The sequence below is a fragment of the Elaeis guineensis genome, chromosome 2 (assembly GCF_000442705.2).
Source record: "Elaeis guineensis isolate ETL-2024a chromosome 2, EG11, whole genome shotgun sequence".
NCBI lineage: Eukaryota > Viridiplantae > Streptophyta > Magnoliopsida > Arecales > Arecaceae > Elaeis > Elaeis guineensis.
The window spans coordinates 43,230,845-43,245,295 of record NC_025994.2 but is presented as its reverse complement, the minus strand read 5'-3'; positions in this window follow the sequence as shown (position 1 = coordinate 43,245,295).

Here is a 14,451-nt window from a genome sequence, read left to right as displayed (position 1 = left end):
AGGTTGACTCAAGAGGGAATCCTCGAAGTTAGTGATTGTGAATCACTTCCAACCTGTGAGTCCTGTCTTCTTGGTAAAATGACCAAGTCACCTTTTACTGGAAAAGGTGAGAGAGCTACTGAGCTCTTGGGCCTAGTACATACTGATGTATGCGGATCCATGAGCACCAGTGCTAGAGGTGGATATTTCTACTTCATAACTTTCACGGATGACCTATCCCGATATGGATATGTCTATCTGATGAAACATAAGTCGGATTCATTTGAAATGTTCAAACGATTCCGAAGTGAAGTAGAAAAACAAACTGGGAAGAGTATTAAAACTCTTCGATCTGATCGAGGAGGAGAATACCTTCCTAGTGAATTTCTCACATATTTAGGAGAGAATGGGATTCTCTCCCAATGGACTCCTCCAGGAACACCACAGCATAATGGTGTGTCTGAAAGGAGGAATCGGACTCTGTTAGACATGGTCCGATCCATGATGGGTTTTGCTAGCTTGCCGATATCCTTCGGGGGATATGCACTCGAATCGGCCTGTTATCTATTAAATAGGGTTCCAAGTAAGTCTGTAATTAAGACTCCATATGAGATATGGACGGGACGTAAGCCAGCACTTTCACACCTTAGGGTCTGGGGGTGCCCGGCCTATGTCAAACGATTAGTCACAGAAAAACTTGGACCTAGGTCTGACAAATGCTCATTCATAGGGTACCCCAAAGAGACAAAAGGATATTTTTTCTACCATGCTGATGAACAAAAGGTGTTCGTCAGCCTTAAGGCAATCTTTTTAGAAAAGGAGTTCCTTGGTGAAGGAACCGTTGCCTCTAAGGTTGAACTTGATGAAGTTCAACAAGTAGAAGGACCGACACCAATAGCTGAACCTGAGTCAGATATGATTAGATCAGATCCGGAGCCCAATATACCTGTACCATTAAGGCGATCTGGTAGAGTACCGCATCAGCCGGACAGATACTACGGTTTCTTGATCCGGGACAGTGATCCCATTGAACTTGATGAGAATAATGAGGATCCGATCACCTATATGGATGCTATACAGAGACCTGATTCTGAGAAATGGCTTGAAGCCATGAAATCCGAAATGGAGTCCATGAAGGTCAATGATGTATGGACATTGGTTGACCCACCTGAAGGGGTTAAACCCATTGGGTGTAAATGGGTCTTCAAAAGGAAGAGGGGCGCAGACGAAAAGATGGAGACCTATAAAGTCCGTCTGGTTGCCAAGGGGTATCGTCAACATTATGGTATTGACTATGACTAGACGTTTTCCCCTGTGGCAATGCTCAAATCTATTCGGATAATGCTTGCAATAGCTACCCATCTGGATTATGAGATCTGATAGATGGATGTAAAGACAGCTTTCCTGAATGGAGAGCTGACTGAAGAGGTGTATATGATACAACCTAAAGGGTTTACATCCACAGATGAGTCCAAGGTGTGCAAGCTTCAGAGATCCATTTATGGATTGAAGCAAGTTCTCGGAGTTGGAACATGCATTTTGATAAGGTGATCAAAACGTATGGCTTCATTAAGAATGGAGAAGAGCCCTGCATCTATAAATGGGCAAATGGTCCAGTTGTGGTATTCCTTGTCTTGTACGTGGATGACATTCTCTTAATCGGGAATGACATCCCCGCACTACAGGGAATAAAAGTTTGGTTGTCATCACAGTTCTCCATGAAGGACTTGGGTGAAGCATCCAACATCCTAGGGATGAAGATCTATAGGGATAGATCTAAAAGGATGCTTGGGTTATCCCAGTCCATGTACATAGACACTGTGCTGAAGAGGTTCAGCATGGAAAATTCCAAGAAGGGCTATCTACCGATAGGCCATGGAATTTTTCTCTCTAAGAAAGATTGTCCGACAACTCCTGAAGAGAGAGAGCGTATGAGTAGAGTCCCATATGCTTCAACCGTGGGATCTATCATGTACGCCATGACATGTATAAGACCAGATGTGGCATACTCACTAGGAGTAGTGAGTAGATACCAATCTGATCCTGGAGAAGATCACTGGAAAGTGGTTAAAGCCATCCTTAAGTATTTGAGAAATACTAAGGACCAATGGTTGGTTTATGGCGAGTCAGATCTGAAACTTGTGGGGTTCACAGACTCCAGCTTCCAATCTGACCATGATGACAGTAGGAGCGTGTCGGGTTATATCTTTACTCTGAATGGTGGAGCCATCTGCTGGAAGAGTTCCAAGCAGCATATTGTGGCAGACTCTGTTTGTGAAGCAGAGTATATCGCAGCATCAGATGCCGCGAAGGAGGCTGTGTGGCTGAGAAAATTCATCAACGAGCTTGGAGTAGCACCCTCCCTCGATGGTCCGGTCCTGCTCTATTGCGACAGCACTGGTGCCATAGCTCAGGCGAAGGAACCCAAAGCACATCAGCGGACGAAGCACATCTTGCGCCGCTTCCACCTGGTCCGAGAGATCGTGGATCGAGGTGACGTCGACCTTCAGAAGATCGATGGAAAGGAGAACCTAGCCGACCCCTTCACTAAAGCCTTGGCAATAAAGGAGTTCGACAACCACAACTCGAAGATGGGTATTAGATACTGTGTCGAGTGACTTTAGGACAAGTGGGAGTTGTTGGGAAATGTGTCCTAAAAAGCCAATCGTCAAGCTGTTAACGGTTGAGCAACCAAGTATTGTAATTGATTTGTTAATAAATAAAATATATTTGGTATTTTCATCATAAGCTTTCATCTTCTAATGAACTCCGTTGTTATGATGAAGTCCTTAGGACTATTTAGATTCGATAAAGAGAGGATTTATCGATTAGTCCTTAAAACTGTTCACGACCAAATGATAGGCTGTTAATAAGGACGACAGCTTCTATCGAGCATAGGTCGCTGTAGGCCATATGGGTTGGTTGTCCTCTTAACCAAAGAGTGTGGAGACACTGGTATGGCATACAGGTGAGATGTAAGGATACATCGTCATTGAATGTGACCAACTCCAGAGCATTCTGCTGTCGAGAATGTCTCTGATGGGATATAGGTATAAGTGTCCCTTAGACTTGAGATCGCCTCAGTGACTTGCAAGCAACTCACTGTGCTTTGGTACTGGACTAACTGAATTTCTAATTCAGAGATGGAAGGCTTCTGGACACAGTCAAGTACTTGCGAAGTCAGAGTGTGATCGAGATGGGATTGACCACTCCAAGAGTTGGAGAAGAATGAGTCGCTGTATTTCAATTTAGCAAAACCTTGGCCAGGGTAATCCATCAGATGGATTTGATATTTTGAAATACAATGTGGACAACCTGATCAGAGTTGACAGTTAAACTCTGGGGTGTCCTATGATCATTTTGGTCAAGGGGATGAATTATATAAAAACTATATCCGCATGGGTTCTAAGGATGTTGTTCTACACATTCGACCTATCTGATCGTCGGGTACCATTGCTAGATGGTCACTTCGATTGGTATAGAAATTTGTTCCTATACTACCAGCTTAGGTTCGAACCTATGAGGTCACACACATTAGAGTTCATGATCCGATCAGATGGTTGATCAACGATTAAGAATCGTTCTAGGGTTAGATGATCAATACGATTGATATTTAACCCAGTGCAAGTGTTGCAGGAGGATCGATTAGCAATTTGATTGCTAATTGGCTTAATTTGATTAAGCCAATGGGATGAGATTAAGTCTAATTAAATATGATTTAATTAGATTTAGTTTGGGCTTGATTGGATCAAGTCCAATTGGTTTATTGGATAAGCCAAGTGCAAGGAAAAACTAGTCCTAGTTCAACTAGGACTTGGGTCAATCTAATTTCTAATTTGATTAGAAAATTAAATCAGATTTAAATATAATTTAATCTGATTAAATTAGATTCTTAATTGGGTTAAGATCTATTTTAATTGGGTTGATCTAATTTTGATTTGATTTAGTTTGAGAAAACAAATTAAAACAAGTTATGAGACAGAATCCTAGTAGGACTAGGATTCCACCTTGCGCCACATAAACCTTCTTCACGCCCTCTCTCTTATTCAACGCCAATCTCCACTTATTTTATGTGACAAAAGCCCTCTCCCAGATCTCTCCCATGTTCACAAAAGGTCTCCTCTCTTCTTTCTTACATGGAAGGTCATTTGGATCAAATCTAAAAGGAATAAGTTTGGATTTCGAATTCTATGAGATAGAGTTTTAGAAATCCAAAACTCTTTCAATTTTGCATCGAATTTATCCAAATTTTTTTTGGAATTTTTGTGGCTTTTAGGGTATATATTATGCACCCTTTTCTTGTGATCCATGCATGAAAATATGGAGGAGGTGCTCAAGAGTTGGGCGTCCCTTAACTTGCCATGTTTGGATAAGCCTTGACTAGGTGTTTGACCTAGATAAGGACTCTATCATATCTCTTTATATAAGATGAGTTTCTTCATGAAATTTTAGGGGGAGATAGATATTTGCGAGACCTTTCTACCATCCAAAAATCAGAGAGAAATATTTTTGGGTCGTAGAGATATAAAAGATGCAAGTTTGGGTGTCTAGAGAGAAAAACGTGAAGAAGAAGAGGGTCTTCTTCTAGGGTTTTTATTTTCATATCTTTCCTCCTTCCATCTTGAGTTTCCTGAGAGCGTCTCAGATCTGAAACTTCTTCTTCTACTTTCCATCTTTGGAAGAGTCCAAATCAAGAAGAAGGAGGCACCTGATCAACCATCAAAGAAGGATCAGCGCAATACTAGCATACTGTGCTGATTTCCTGAAGCAGGACTTCTGATCGAGATTCGTGGGCTCGTGTGGACGACTCCTAGAGGCCGGATGCGTGTGCGGCTTGCAACATCATCCTTAAGCCTGGATCAGCGAGGTTAGAGCATCTAATTTGCAAGGTAATAGATCTGATCTATTGTTTAATACATACATTAGATGTAGTATAGAAACATGTTGATATGATCAACATGTAGTTCATGCTATATTTATATATTTTAATTTTTGATTTAATGCCATGTAATAATCATGTAATAGGATCTTAGATCTAGGGATTTTTTGATATTAGAAAATAAATTTTGATTTATTTTAGTCTTTCGCTGTATGATCTTGAAAAAGTTTCAAGATCTAACCCTCTTTTTCAAGATCTAACCCTGAAACCCTAGATCTGGTTCCTTCAAATGCATCCATAAAGGTGAGGAGCTCATGGCCTGAGGTCGTATCCACCAGTTGGTCGATTCTGGGGAGGGGGTAGCTATCTTTTGGACAAGCCTTATTCAGCTTTTTGAAGTCTATGCACATCCACCACTTGCCGTTTGCTTTTTTGACCAGAACAACATTGAAAATCCAATCAGGATAATTGACTTCCTTAATGAATCCGGCCTTGAGAAGCTTATCCACTTCCTTGGCTATCGCCTTCTGCCTCTCCGGGGCATGACTCTGGATTTTTTCTTTTGTCAGTCGATGCTTCGGATCGACTGCCAGGTGATGCTCCATGACTCCCGTGTCAATCCCCGATATGTCTGCTGGAACCCAAGCGAAAACGTCCGCATTCCTTCGGAGGAAATCAATAAGACGCGTCCGCACCTCCTCCCCCAGGTTGGAGCCAATTAACGCCACATGCTCCGCGTTCCCATCATTCAAAGGGATTGGTACCAGATCTTTGATTGGGCCACCCCTTTCTTCGGTGAGGTCATCACGAGCATCGAGTCCATCGACGGGACAGGGGTCAGCCTGATCGCTTCTTTGCAAGGCGATATTGTAGCAGTGTCTGGCCAGGGCCTGGTCTCCCCGAACCTCTCCGATCCCCTGGTTGGTGGGGAACTTCAACTTCAAATGGTAGGTCGAAACGACAGCTCGGAGGGCATTGAGGTCTGGTCGGCCAAGGATTGCATTGTAGGCGGATGGCGCCTTCACCACCAAGAAATTCACCAGAGCCCTGGATTGCTTTGGATATTGACCCGCAGCCACAATCAGAGCTATCATTTCTTCTGTCGGAACGGCGTCACCGGTAAACCCTATCAGGGGGGAGCAAATCGATCTCAGATGATCGTCAAGAGCGGACATCCTTGAAAAGGCGTTGTAGAACAAGATGTCGGCCGAACTTCCATTGTCGACAAGGATGCGACGGACGTCGTAATTTGCTATATTCAAGGAAACTACGACCGTGTCGTTATGAGGGAATTGGACTCCATGGGTGTCTTCTTCGGTAAAGGTTATGGGTTCTTCAACTTTTTGCCGCTTGGGGGATACAGCTGATATGTTGGTTGCCTACCGCTGGGATCCCCCCGAAATGGTGTTGACGGAATCCGATAGAGGCCGATCGTCCGGCCACTCCTTGTCGGCGACCATAGCTGGAGGTAGTTGTGCGAAGGCCTCGCGAGAAGGCATCAGATGAGGAAAGGAGGAGTGGGTGCCGGATAAGATGACCGGAGGTGGATCCGTTGAGCGCTCCTTTAAGAACAAGGGTACTGCGAAGACACACCCCTTCCTCTAGCACCAATCCTGTTGGTGCAAAAATCTACTTGCACCGGAGAAGCTGGAGTCGAGGAAGTCGCGGTCGCCGTCGGGACCTGCAAAGGAAGTCTAAACCAGAGGTGGGGTTGCTCCGGCAAGACCCTCCGACGCTCAAGTCAGTTCTCTGCCTCAACAAGAATGGAGTGCTCGAATGGAGAATTTAGCAGAGTTTTTAGATAAAAGATGAGAGCTTATAGAATAACATATCTGGAGCCCCCTTTTATAGGTGGAGGGGGCAGTAGCCTGACAGCGACATCTGTAACCGTCTGGCAGTGGGCTGCCCAGGGTCAGGCAGAGTTTGCTGCGAAGAGTAGTGGAGTGGACCCATGGCTATCATCGGGGTGTGCCACGTGGAGTCAGTTACGGGGAGTGGAGTGGCGTTCGCTGTCGTGACTCATCATGGAGTGGTGGGATCGCACAGGATCCGCTGCGGGGAGTGGAGCAGAATCGTGGTCATTAATACGGCCTGTCAGGGAGTAATGAAGTTGCGTAGGGTCTGCCGCAGGGAGTGGAGCAGTGTTGTCCGTTACTGTGGCCTGCCAGGGGTTCCAGACTTGTCAGTCGAAGTTCGGTTGGAGTCGGTAGCGAGGTCCGATGTCCGTAAGAGTTTGAGCGAGGTCTTCCCGCAGTCAGAATAGAAAATAGAGTCTAGCTTCCGTAGGAGTCCGGATGAAGTCTGCATGCAGTTAAGGTTAAAGGCGAAGTTTGGCTCCCTTAGGAGTCCGGACAAGGCTTACCGACAGCTGATGTTGAGGACGGAGCCCGGCTCTCGTAGGAGTCCGGGCGGAGTCTACTTGCGGTTGAAGTTGTTGGTGGAGTCCGGCTCCCGTAGGAGTCCGGACGAAGTTTGTCTGTAGCCGTTGGAGTCGAGGATGAAGCCCGGCTCCCGTAGGAGTTCGGGCGGAGTCTTCCTGCAATTAAAGTTAAAGGCGAAGTCCGGCTCCCGTAGGAGTCCGGACAAGGTCTGCTTGCAGTTAAAGTTAAAGGTGAAGTCCGGCTCCCGTAGGAGTCCGGACAAGGCTTACCGGCAGCTGATGTTGAGGACGGAGCCCGGCTCCCGTAGGAGTCTAGGCGGAGTCTACTTGCGGCTGAAGTTGTTGGCGGAGTCCGGCTCCCGTAGGAGTCCGGACGAAGTTTGTCTGTAGCCGTTGGAGTCGAGGATGAAGCCCGGCTCCCGTAGGAGTCCGGGCGGAGTCTTCCTGCAATTAAAGTTAAAGGCGAAGTCCGGCTCCCGTAGGAGTCCGGACAAGGTCTGCTTGCAGTTAAAGTTAAAGGCGAAGTCCGGCTCTCGTAGGAGTCCGGACAAGGCTTACCGACAGCTGATGTTGAGGACGGAGCCCGGCTCCCGTAGGAGTCCGGGCGGAGTCTACTTGCGGTTGAAGTTGTTGGCGGAGTCCGGCTCCCGTAGGAGTCCGGACGAAGTTTGTCTGTAGCCGTTGGAGTCGAGGATGAAGCCCGGCTCCCGTAGGAGTACGGGCGGAGTCTTCCTGCAATTAAAGTTAAAGGCGAAGTCCGGCTCCCGTAGGAGTCCGGACAAGGCTTACCGGCAGCTAATGTTGAGGATGGAGCCCGGCTCCCGTAGGAGTCCGGGCGGAGTCTACTTGCGGTTGAAGTTGTTGGCGGAGTCCAGCTCCCGTAGGAGTCCGGACGAAGTTTGTCTGTAGCCGTTGGAGTCGAGGATGAAGCCCGGCTCCCGTAGGAGTCCGGGCGGAGTCTTCGTGCAATTAAAGTTAAAGGCGAAGTCCGGCTCCCGTAGGAGTCCGGACAAGGCTTACCGGTAGCTAATGTTGAGGACGGAGCCTGGCTCCCGTAGGAGTCCGGGTGGAGTCTACTTGCGGTTGAAGTTGTTGGCGGAGTCCGGCTCCCGTAGGAGTCCGGACGAAGTTTTTCTGTAGCCGTTGGAGTCGAGGATGAAGCCCGGCTCCCGTAGGAGTCCGGGCGGAGTCTTCCTGCAATTAAAGTTAAAGGCGAAGTCTGGCTCCCGTAGGAGTCCGGACAAGGTCTGCTTGCAGTTAAAGTTAAAGGCGAAGTCCGGCTCCCGTAGGAGTCCGGACAAGGCTTACCGACAGCTGATGTTGAGGATGGAGCCCGGCTCCCGTAGGAGTCCAGGCGGAGTCTACTTGCGGTTGAAGTTGTTGGCGGAGTCCGGCTCCCGTAGGAGTCCGGACGAAGTTTGTCTGTAGCTGTTGGAGTCGAGGATGAAGCCCGGCTCCCGTAGGAGTCCGGGCAGAGTCTTCCTGCAATTAAAGTTAAAGGCAAAGTCTGGCTCCCGTAGGAGTCCGGGCGGAGCTCGCAAGGGCTAATCCTGCCGAGAACTTCGGCCGTGGGTATTTTGTACCCAACACCTCCCATTTCTTACTCATTATAGAATGGCAAAGCCTAAAGCAAACTACCACGGGTTACTAGGGTTGCTTCAGAACTTTGAAAAGGATCACTAACTCCATAAGGAGTCGGTGAACTTAGTGGGAGGTTCGTCTTCTGGTTCTCGACCCTTTAAGAAAGGGAAGAAGAACAAGAAGAAGAAAGTGAAGAAGGTGCAAGTTCAGACTGGAACATCAGTGCAGGGCCAGACCAGAAAGATCAAGCCTGATAAGAGTCAAGTTGAATGCTTCTTTTGCAAGAAGCGGGGGCACTAGAAGAAAAACTATCCTAGTACATTGCCTCCCTGGACTCGAACAGGTAGAGAAAGAAGCCAGCTGTTGCTGGGCAAGAAATTTATACGATAACTCCTTGTAATTTCTCTATTTGTGATTAACTGACTGGGTATTAGATACCGATAGCCCTTACCATATTTGTAATTTGTTGCAGGGGTTGCAGGTCAGTAGGAGATTCGAGCAAGGTGAGAGGTTCCTGAACATTGGAGATGGAAGACCAGTTTCAGTTCTAGCATTAGGAATCTTGAAACTTGTATTTGAGTCCCATACCATTGTTCTTAATGATTGTCATTTCTATCCAAATTTCTTTTTAAATGTCATTTTTGTAGGCCTTCTGGCCAAAAATGATTATGAAATTTCAATAAAGAAACAAGTTTGTAATATCATTATGAATGGTGTTACTATTTTTTGTAAACATTTGAACAATGGTGTGTATATGTTGTCACAACCTATTAATGTAGTCTATTCCACTGGCAAGCACCATAGATTAGATAGTGTATCAGATATCTACTCATGGCACTGTAGGCTAAGTCATATAAACAAGAACAGGATAAACAGGTTGACTCAAGAGAAAATCCTCGAAGTCAGTGATTGTGAATCACTTCCAACCTGTGAATCTTGTCTTCTTGGTAAAATGACCAAGTCACCTTTTACTGAAAAAGATGAGAGAGCTACTGAGCTCTTGGGCCTAGTACATACTGATGTATACGGACCCATGAGCACAAGTGCTAAAGGTGGATATTTTTACTTCATCGCTTTCACGGATGATCTATCTAGATATGGATATGTCTATCTGATGAAACATAAGTCAGATTTATTTGAAATATTCAAGCGATTTCAAAATAAAGTAGAAAAATAAACTAAAAAAAGTATTAAAACTCTTCGATCTGACTGAGGAGGAAAATACCTTTCTGGTGAGTTTCTCACATATCTAGGAGAGAATGAGATTCTCTCTCAATGAACTCCTTCAGGAATACCACAGCATAATGGTGTGTCTAAAAGGAGAAATCAGACTTCGTTAGACATGGTCCGATCTATGATGGGTTTTGCCAGCTTGTCGGTATCCTTCTGGGGATATGCACTTGAATCGGCCTATTATTTGTTAAATAGGATTCCAAGTACGTCTGTAATTAAGACTCCATATGAGATATGGACAGGACGTAAGCCAGTACTTTCACACCTTAGGGTCTGGGGGTGCCCAGTCTATGTCAAACGGTTAGTTACAGATAAACTTGAACCTAGGTCTGACAAATGCACATTCATAGGGTATCCCAAAGAGACCAAAGGATATTTTTTCTACCATACTGATTAACAAAAGGTGTTCGTCAACCTTAAGGCAACCTTTTTAGAAAAGAAGTTTCTTGGTGAAGGAACCGTTGCCTCTAAGGTTGAACTTGATGAAGTTCAATAGGTAGAAGGATCGACACCAATAGCTGAACCTGAGTCGGATTTGATTAGATCAGATCTAGAGCCTAATGTACTTGCACCATTAAGGCGATCTGGTAGATTACCGCATTAGCCAGACTGATACTACAGTTTCTTGATCTGGGATGGTGATCCCATCGAACTCGATGAGAACGATGAGGATTTGATCACCTATATGGATGCAATGCAGAAATCTGATTCCGAGAAATGGCTTGAAGCCATGAAATCCGAAATAGAGTTCATGAAGGTCAACAATGTATGGACATTGGTTGATCCACCTGAAGAAGTTAAACCCATTGGGTATAAATGGGTCTTCAAAAGGAAGAGAGGCGCAGACGAAAATGTGGAGACCTATAAAGCCCGTCTGGTTGCTAAGGGATATCGTCAACATTATGGTATTGACTATGACGAGACGTTCTCTCCTGTGGCAATGCTCAAATCCATTCAGATAATGCTTGCAATAGCTGCCCATCTGAATAATGAGATCTGGCAGATGAATGTAAAGATAGCTTTCCTGAATGGAGAGCTGATCGAAGAGGTGTATATGATACAACCTGAGGGGTTTACATCCACAGATGAGTCCAAGGTGTGCAAGCTTCAGAGATCCATTTATGGATTGAAGCAAGCTTCTCAGAGTTGGAACATGCATTTTGATAAGGTGATCAAAACGTATGGCTTCATTAAGAACAGAGAAGAGCCCTGCATCTATAAATGGGCAAATGGTCCAGTTGTGGTATTCCTTATCTTGTACGTGGATGATATTTTCTTAATTAGGAATGACATCCTCGCACTACAGAAAATAAAAGTTTGGTTGTCATCACAGTTCTCCATTAAAGGCTTGGGTGAAGCATCCTACATCCTAGGGATGAAGATTTATAGGGATAGATCTAAAAGGATGCTTAGGTTATCCCAGTCCACGTACATAGACACTGTGCTAAAGAGGTTCAGTATGGAGAATTTCAAGAAGGGCTACCTACCGATAGGCCATAAAATTTCTCTCTCTAAGAAGGATTGTCCGACAACTCTTGAAGAGAGAGAACGTATGAGTAGAGTCTCATATGCTTCGATCGTGGGATCTATCATATACGTTATGACATGTACAAAGCCAGATGTGGCATACTCACTTGGAGTAGTGAGTAGATACCAATCTGATCCCAGAGAAAATCATTGAAAAGTGGTTAAAGCCATCCTTAAGTATTTGAGAAATACTAAAGACTTATGGTTAGTTTATGGCGAGTCATATCTGAAACTTATGGGGTTCACAGACTTCCAACTTTCAATCTGACCATGATGACAGCAGAAGCGTGTCGGGTTATATCTTTATTCTGAATGGTGGAGCTATCTACTGGAAGAGTTTCAAGCAACATACTGTGGTAGATTTTATTTGTGAGATGGATTACATCACAGCATCGGATGCCGCAAAGGAAGCTGTGTGGCTGAGGAAATTGATCACCAAGCTCGGAGTAGCACCCTCCCTCGATAGTCTGGTCTTGCTCTACTGTGACAGCACTGGTGCCATAGCTCAGGCAAAAGAATCCAAAGCACACCAGCAGATGAAGCACATTTTGCATCGCTTCCACCTGGTCTGGGAGATCATGGATTGAGGTGACGTCGACCTTCAGAAGATTGACGGAAAGGAGAACTTGACCGACCCTTTCACTAAAGCCCTGGTAATAAAAGAGTTTGACAACCATAAGTCGAAGATGGGTATTAGATACTGTGCCGAGTGGTTTTAGGATAAGTGGGAGTTGTTGAAAAATATGTCTCAAAATCCAATCGTCAATCTGTTGATGGCTGAGCAATCTTGTATTGTAATTGATTTGTTAATAAATAAAATATATTTTTGATATTTTCATCATAAATTTTCATCTTCTAATGAAGTCCGTTGTTATGATGAAGTCCTTAAGACTATTTAGGTTTGATAAAAAGAGGATTTATCGTTTAGTCTTTAAAACTGTTCACGACCAAATGATAGGCTGTTAATAAGGATGACAGCTTCTATCGAGCATAGGTCGCTATCGGCCATATGGGTTGGTTGTTTTCTTAACCAAGGAGTGTGGAGACACTGGTATGGTATACAGGTGAGATGTAAGAGTACATCATCATTGAATGTGACCAACTCCAGAGCATTCTGTTGTCGAGAATATCTTTGATGGGATATAAGTATAAGTGTCCCTTAGATCTGAGATCGCCTCAGTGACTTGCAAGCAACTTACTGTGTTTTGGTACTGGACTAACTAAATTTCTAATTCAATGATGGAAGGCTTCTGGGCACAATCAAGTATTTACGAAGTCAGAGTGTGATCAAGATGGGATTGACCACTCCAAGAGTTGGAGAAGAATTAGTCGAGTTGGAGAAAAATAAGTCGCTGTATTTCAATTTAGCAAAACCTTGGCCAGGGTAATCCATCAGATGGATTTGATATTTTGAAATACAATGTGGACAACCTGATCAGAGTTGATAGTTGAACTCTGAGATGTCCTATGATCATTTTGGTCAAGAGAATGAATTATATGGAAGCTATATTTGCATGAGTTCAAAGAATGTTGTTCTACACATTCGACCTATTCGACCGTCGGGTACCATTGCTAGATGGTCACTTTGATCATACGTTCTTATGCTATCGACTTAGGTTCAGACCTATGAGATCATACACATTAGACTTCACGATCCGATCGGATGGTTGATCAACGATTAAGAATCATTCTAGGATTAAACGATCAATACGATTGACATTTAACCTAGTGCAAGTATTGCAGGAGGATCGATTAGCAATTCAATTATTAATTAGCTTAATTTGATTAAGACAAAGGACTGATATTATGTCTAATTAAATATTATTTAATTAGATTTAGTTTGGGCTTGATTGGATCAAGTCCAATTGATTTATTGGATAAGCCAAGTGCAAAGAAAAACTAGTCCTAGTTCAAATAGGACTTGGGTCAACTTAATTTCTAATTTGATTAAAAAATTAAATCAAATTTAAATCTAAATTAATCTGATTAAATTAAGCTCTTAATTAAGTTAAAACCTATTTTAATTAAATTGATTTAGTTTTGGTTTGATTTGGTTTGAGAAACCAAATTTGAACAAGTCATAGATTGAATCCTAGTAAGACTAGGATTCCACCTTGCGCCACCTTAGCCCCCCACACCCACTCTCTCTTATCCCATGCCCACTCTCTCTTATTTTAAGTGACAAAACCCTATCTCCCAAGTCTTCATGCATATCCAAAACTTTCTTCTCTTTCTCTCTTACATAGAATATGGTTGTGGATCAAGTCAAAGTAGGAATTCGTTTGGATTTCAAATTCTATGAGATAGAGTTTTAGGAAAATAAAACTCTTTCCTTATAGTACTAATTTTATCCAAATTTTTTTAAAAATTTTTATGGATTTTATGATACATAATATGCATTCTTTGCTGGTGGTCCATGATAGAAAAAAAAGGAGGGGACGCCCAAGAGTTGGGCACCCCTTATCTTGCCTTGTTTGGATAATCCTTGACTAAGTATTTGACCTAGACAAGGACTCTTCATATCTCTCTATTTAAAATAAATTTCTTCATGAAATTTTTGTGGAACATAGAGCATTGAGAGACCATTGGGGCAGCCAAAAATCAAGGAGAAAAAGTCTTAGGGTATGGAGATCTAATAGATACAAAACTAGATGTTTGGGTTAGAGCAAAGAGAAGAAGGAGAGGGTCTTCTTCTAGAGTTGCTGGGTTTCATCTCTTCCCTTCCTTCATCTGTAAGCTTTCTAAGAGTGTCTCATCTAAAACTCCTTCTCCTACTTCTCATCTTTGAAAGAGTTCAAATCAAGAAGAAGGAGGCATCTGATCGACCATCGAAGAAGGATCAGCGCAGTACTAGCATACTGTGCTGATTTTC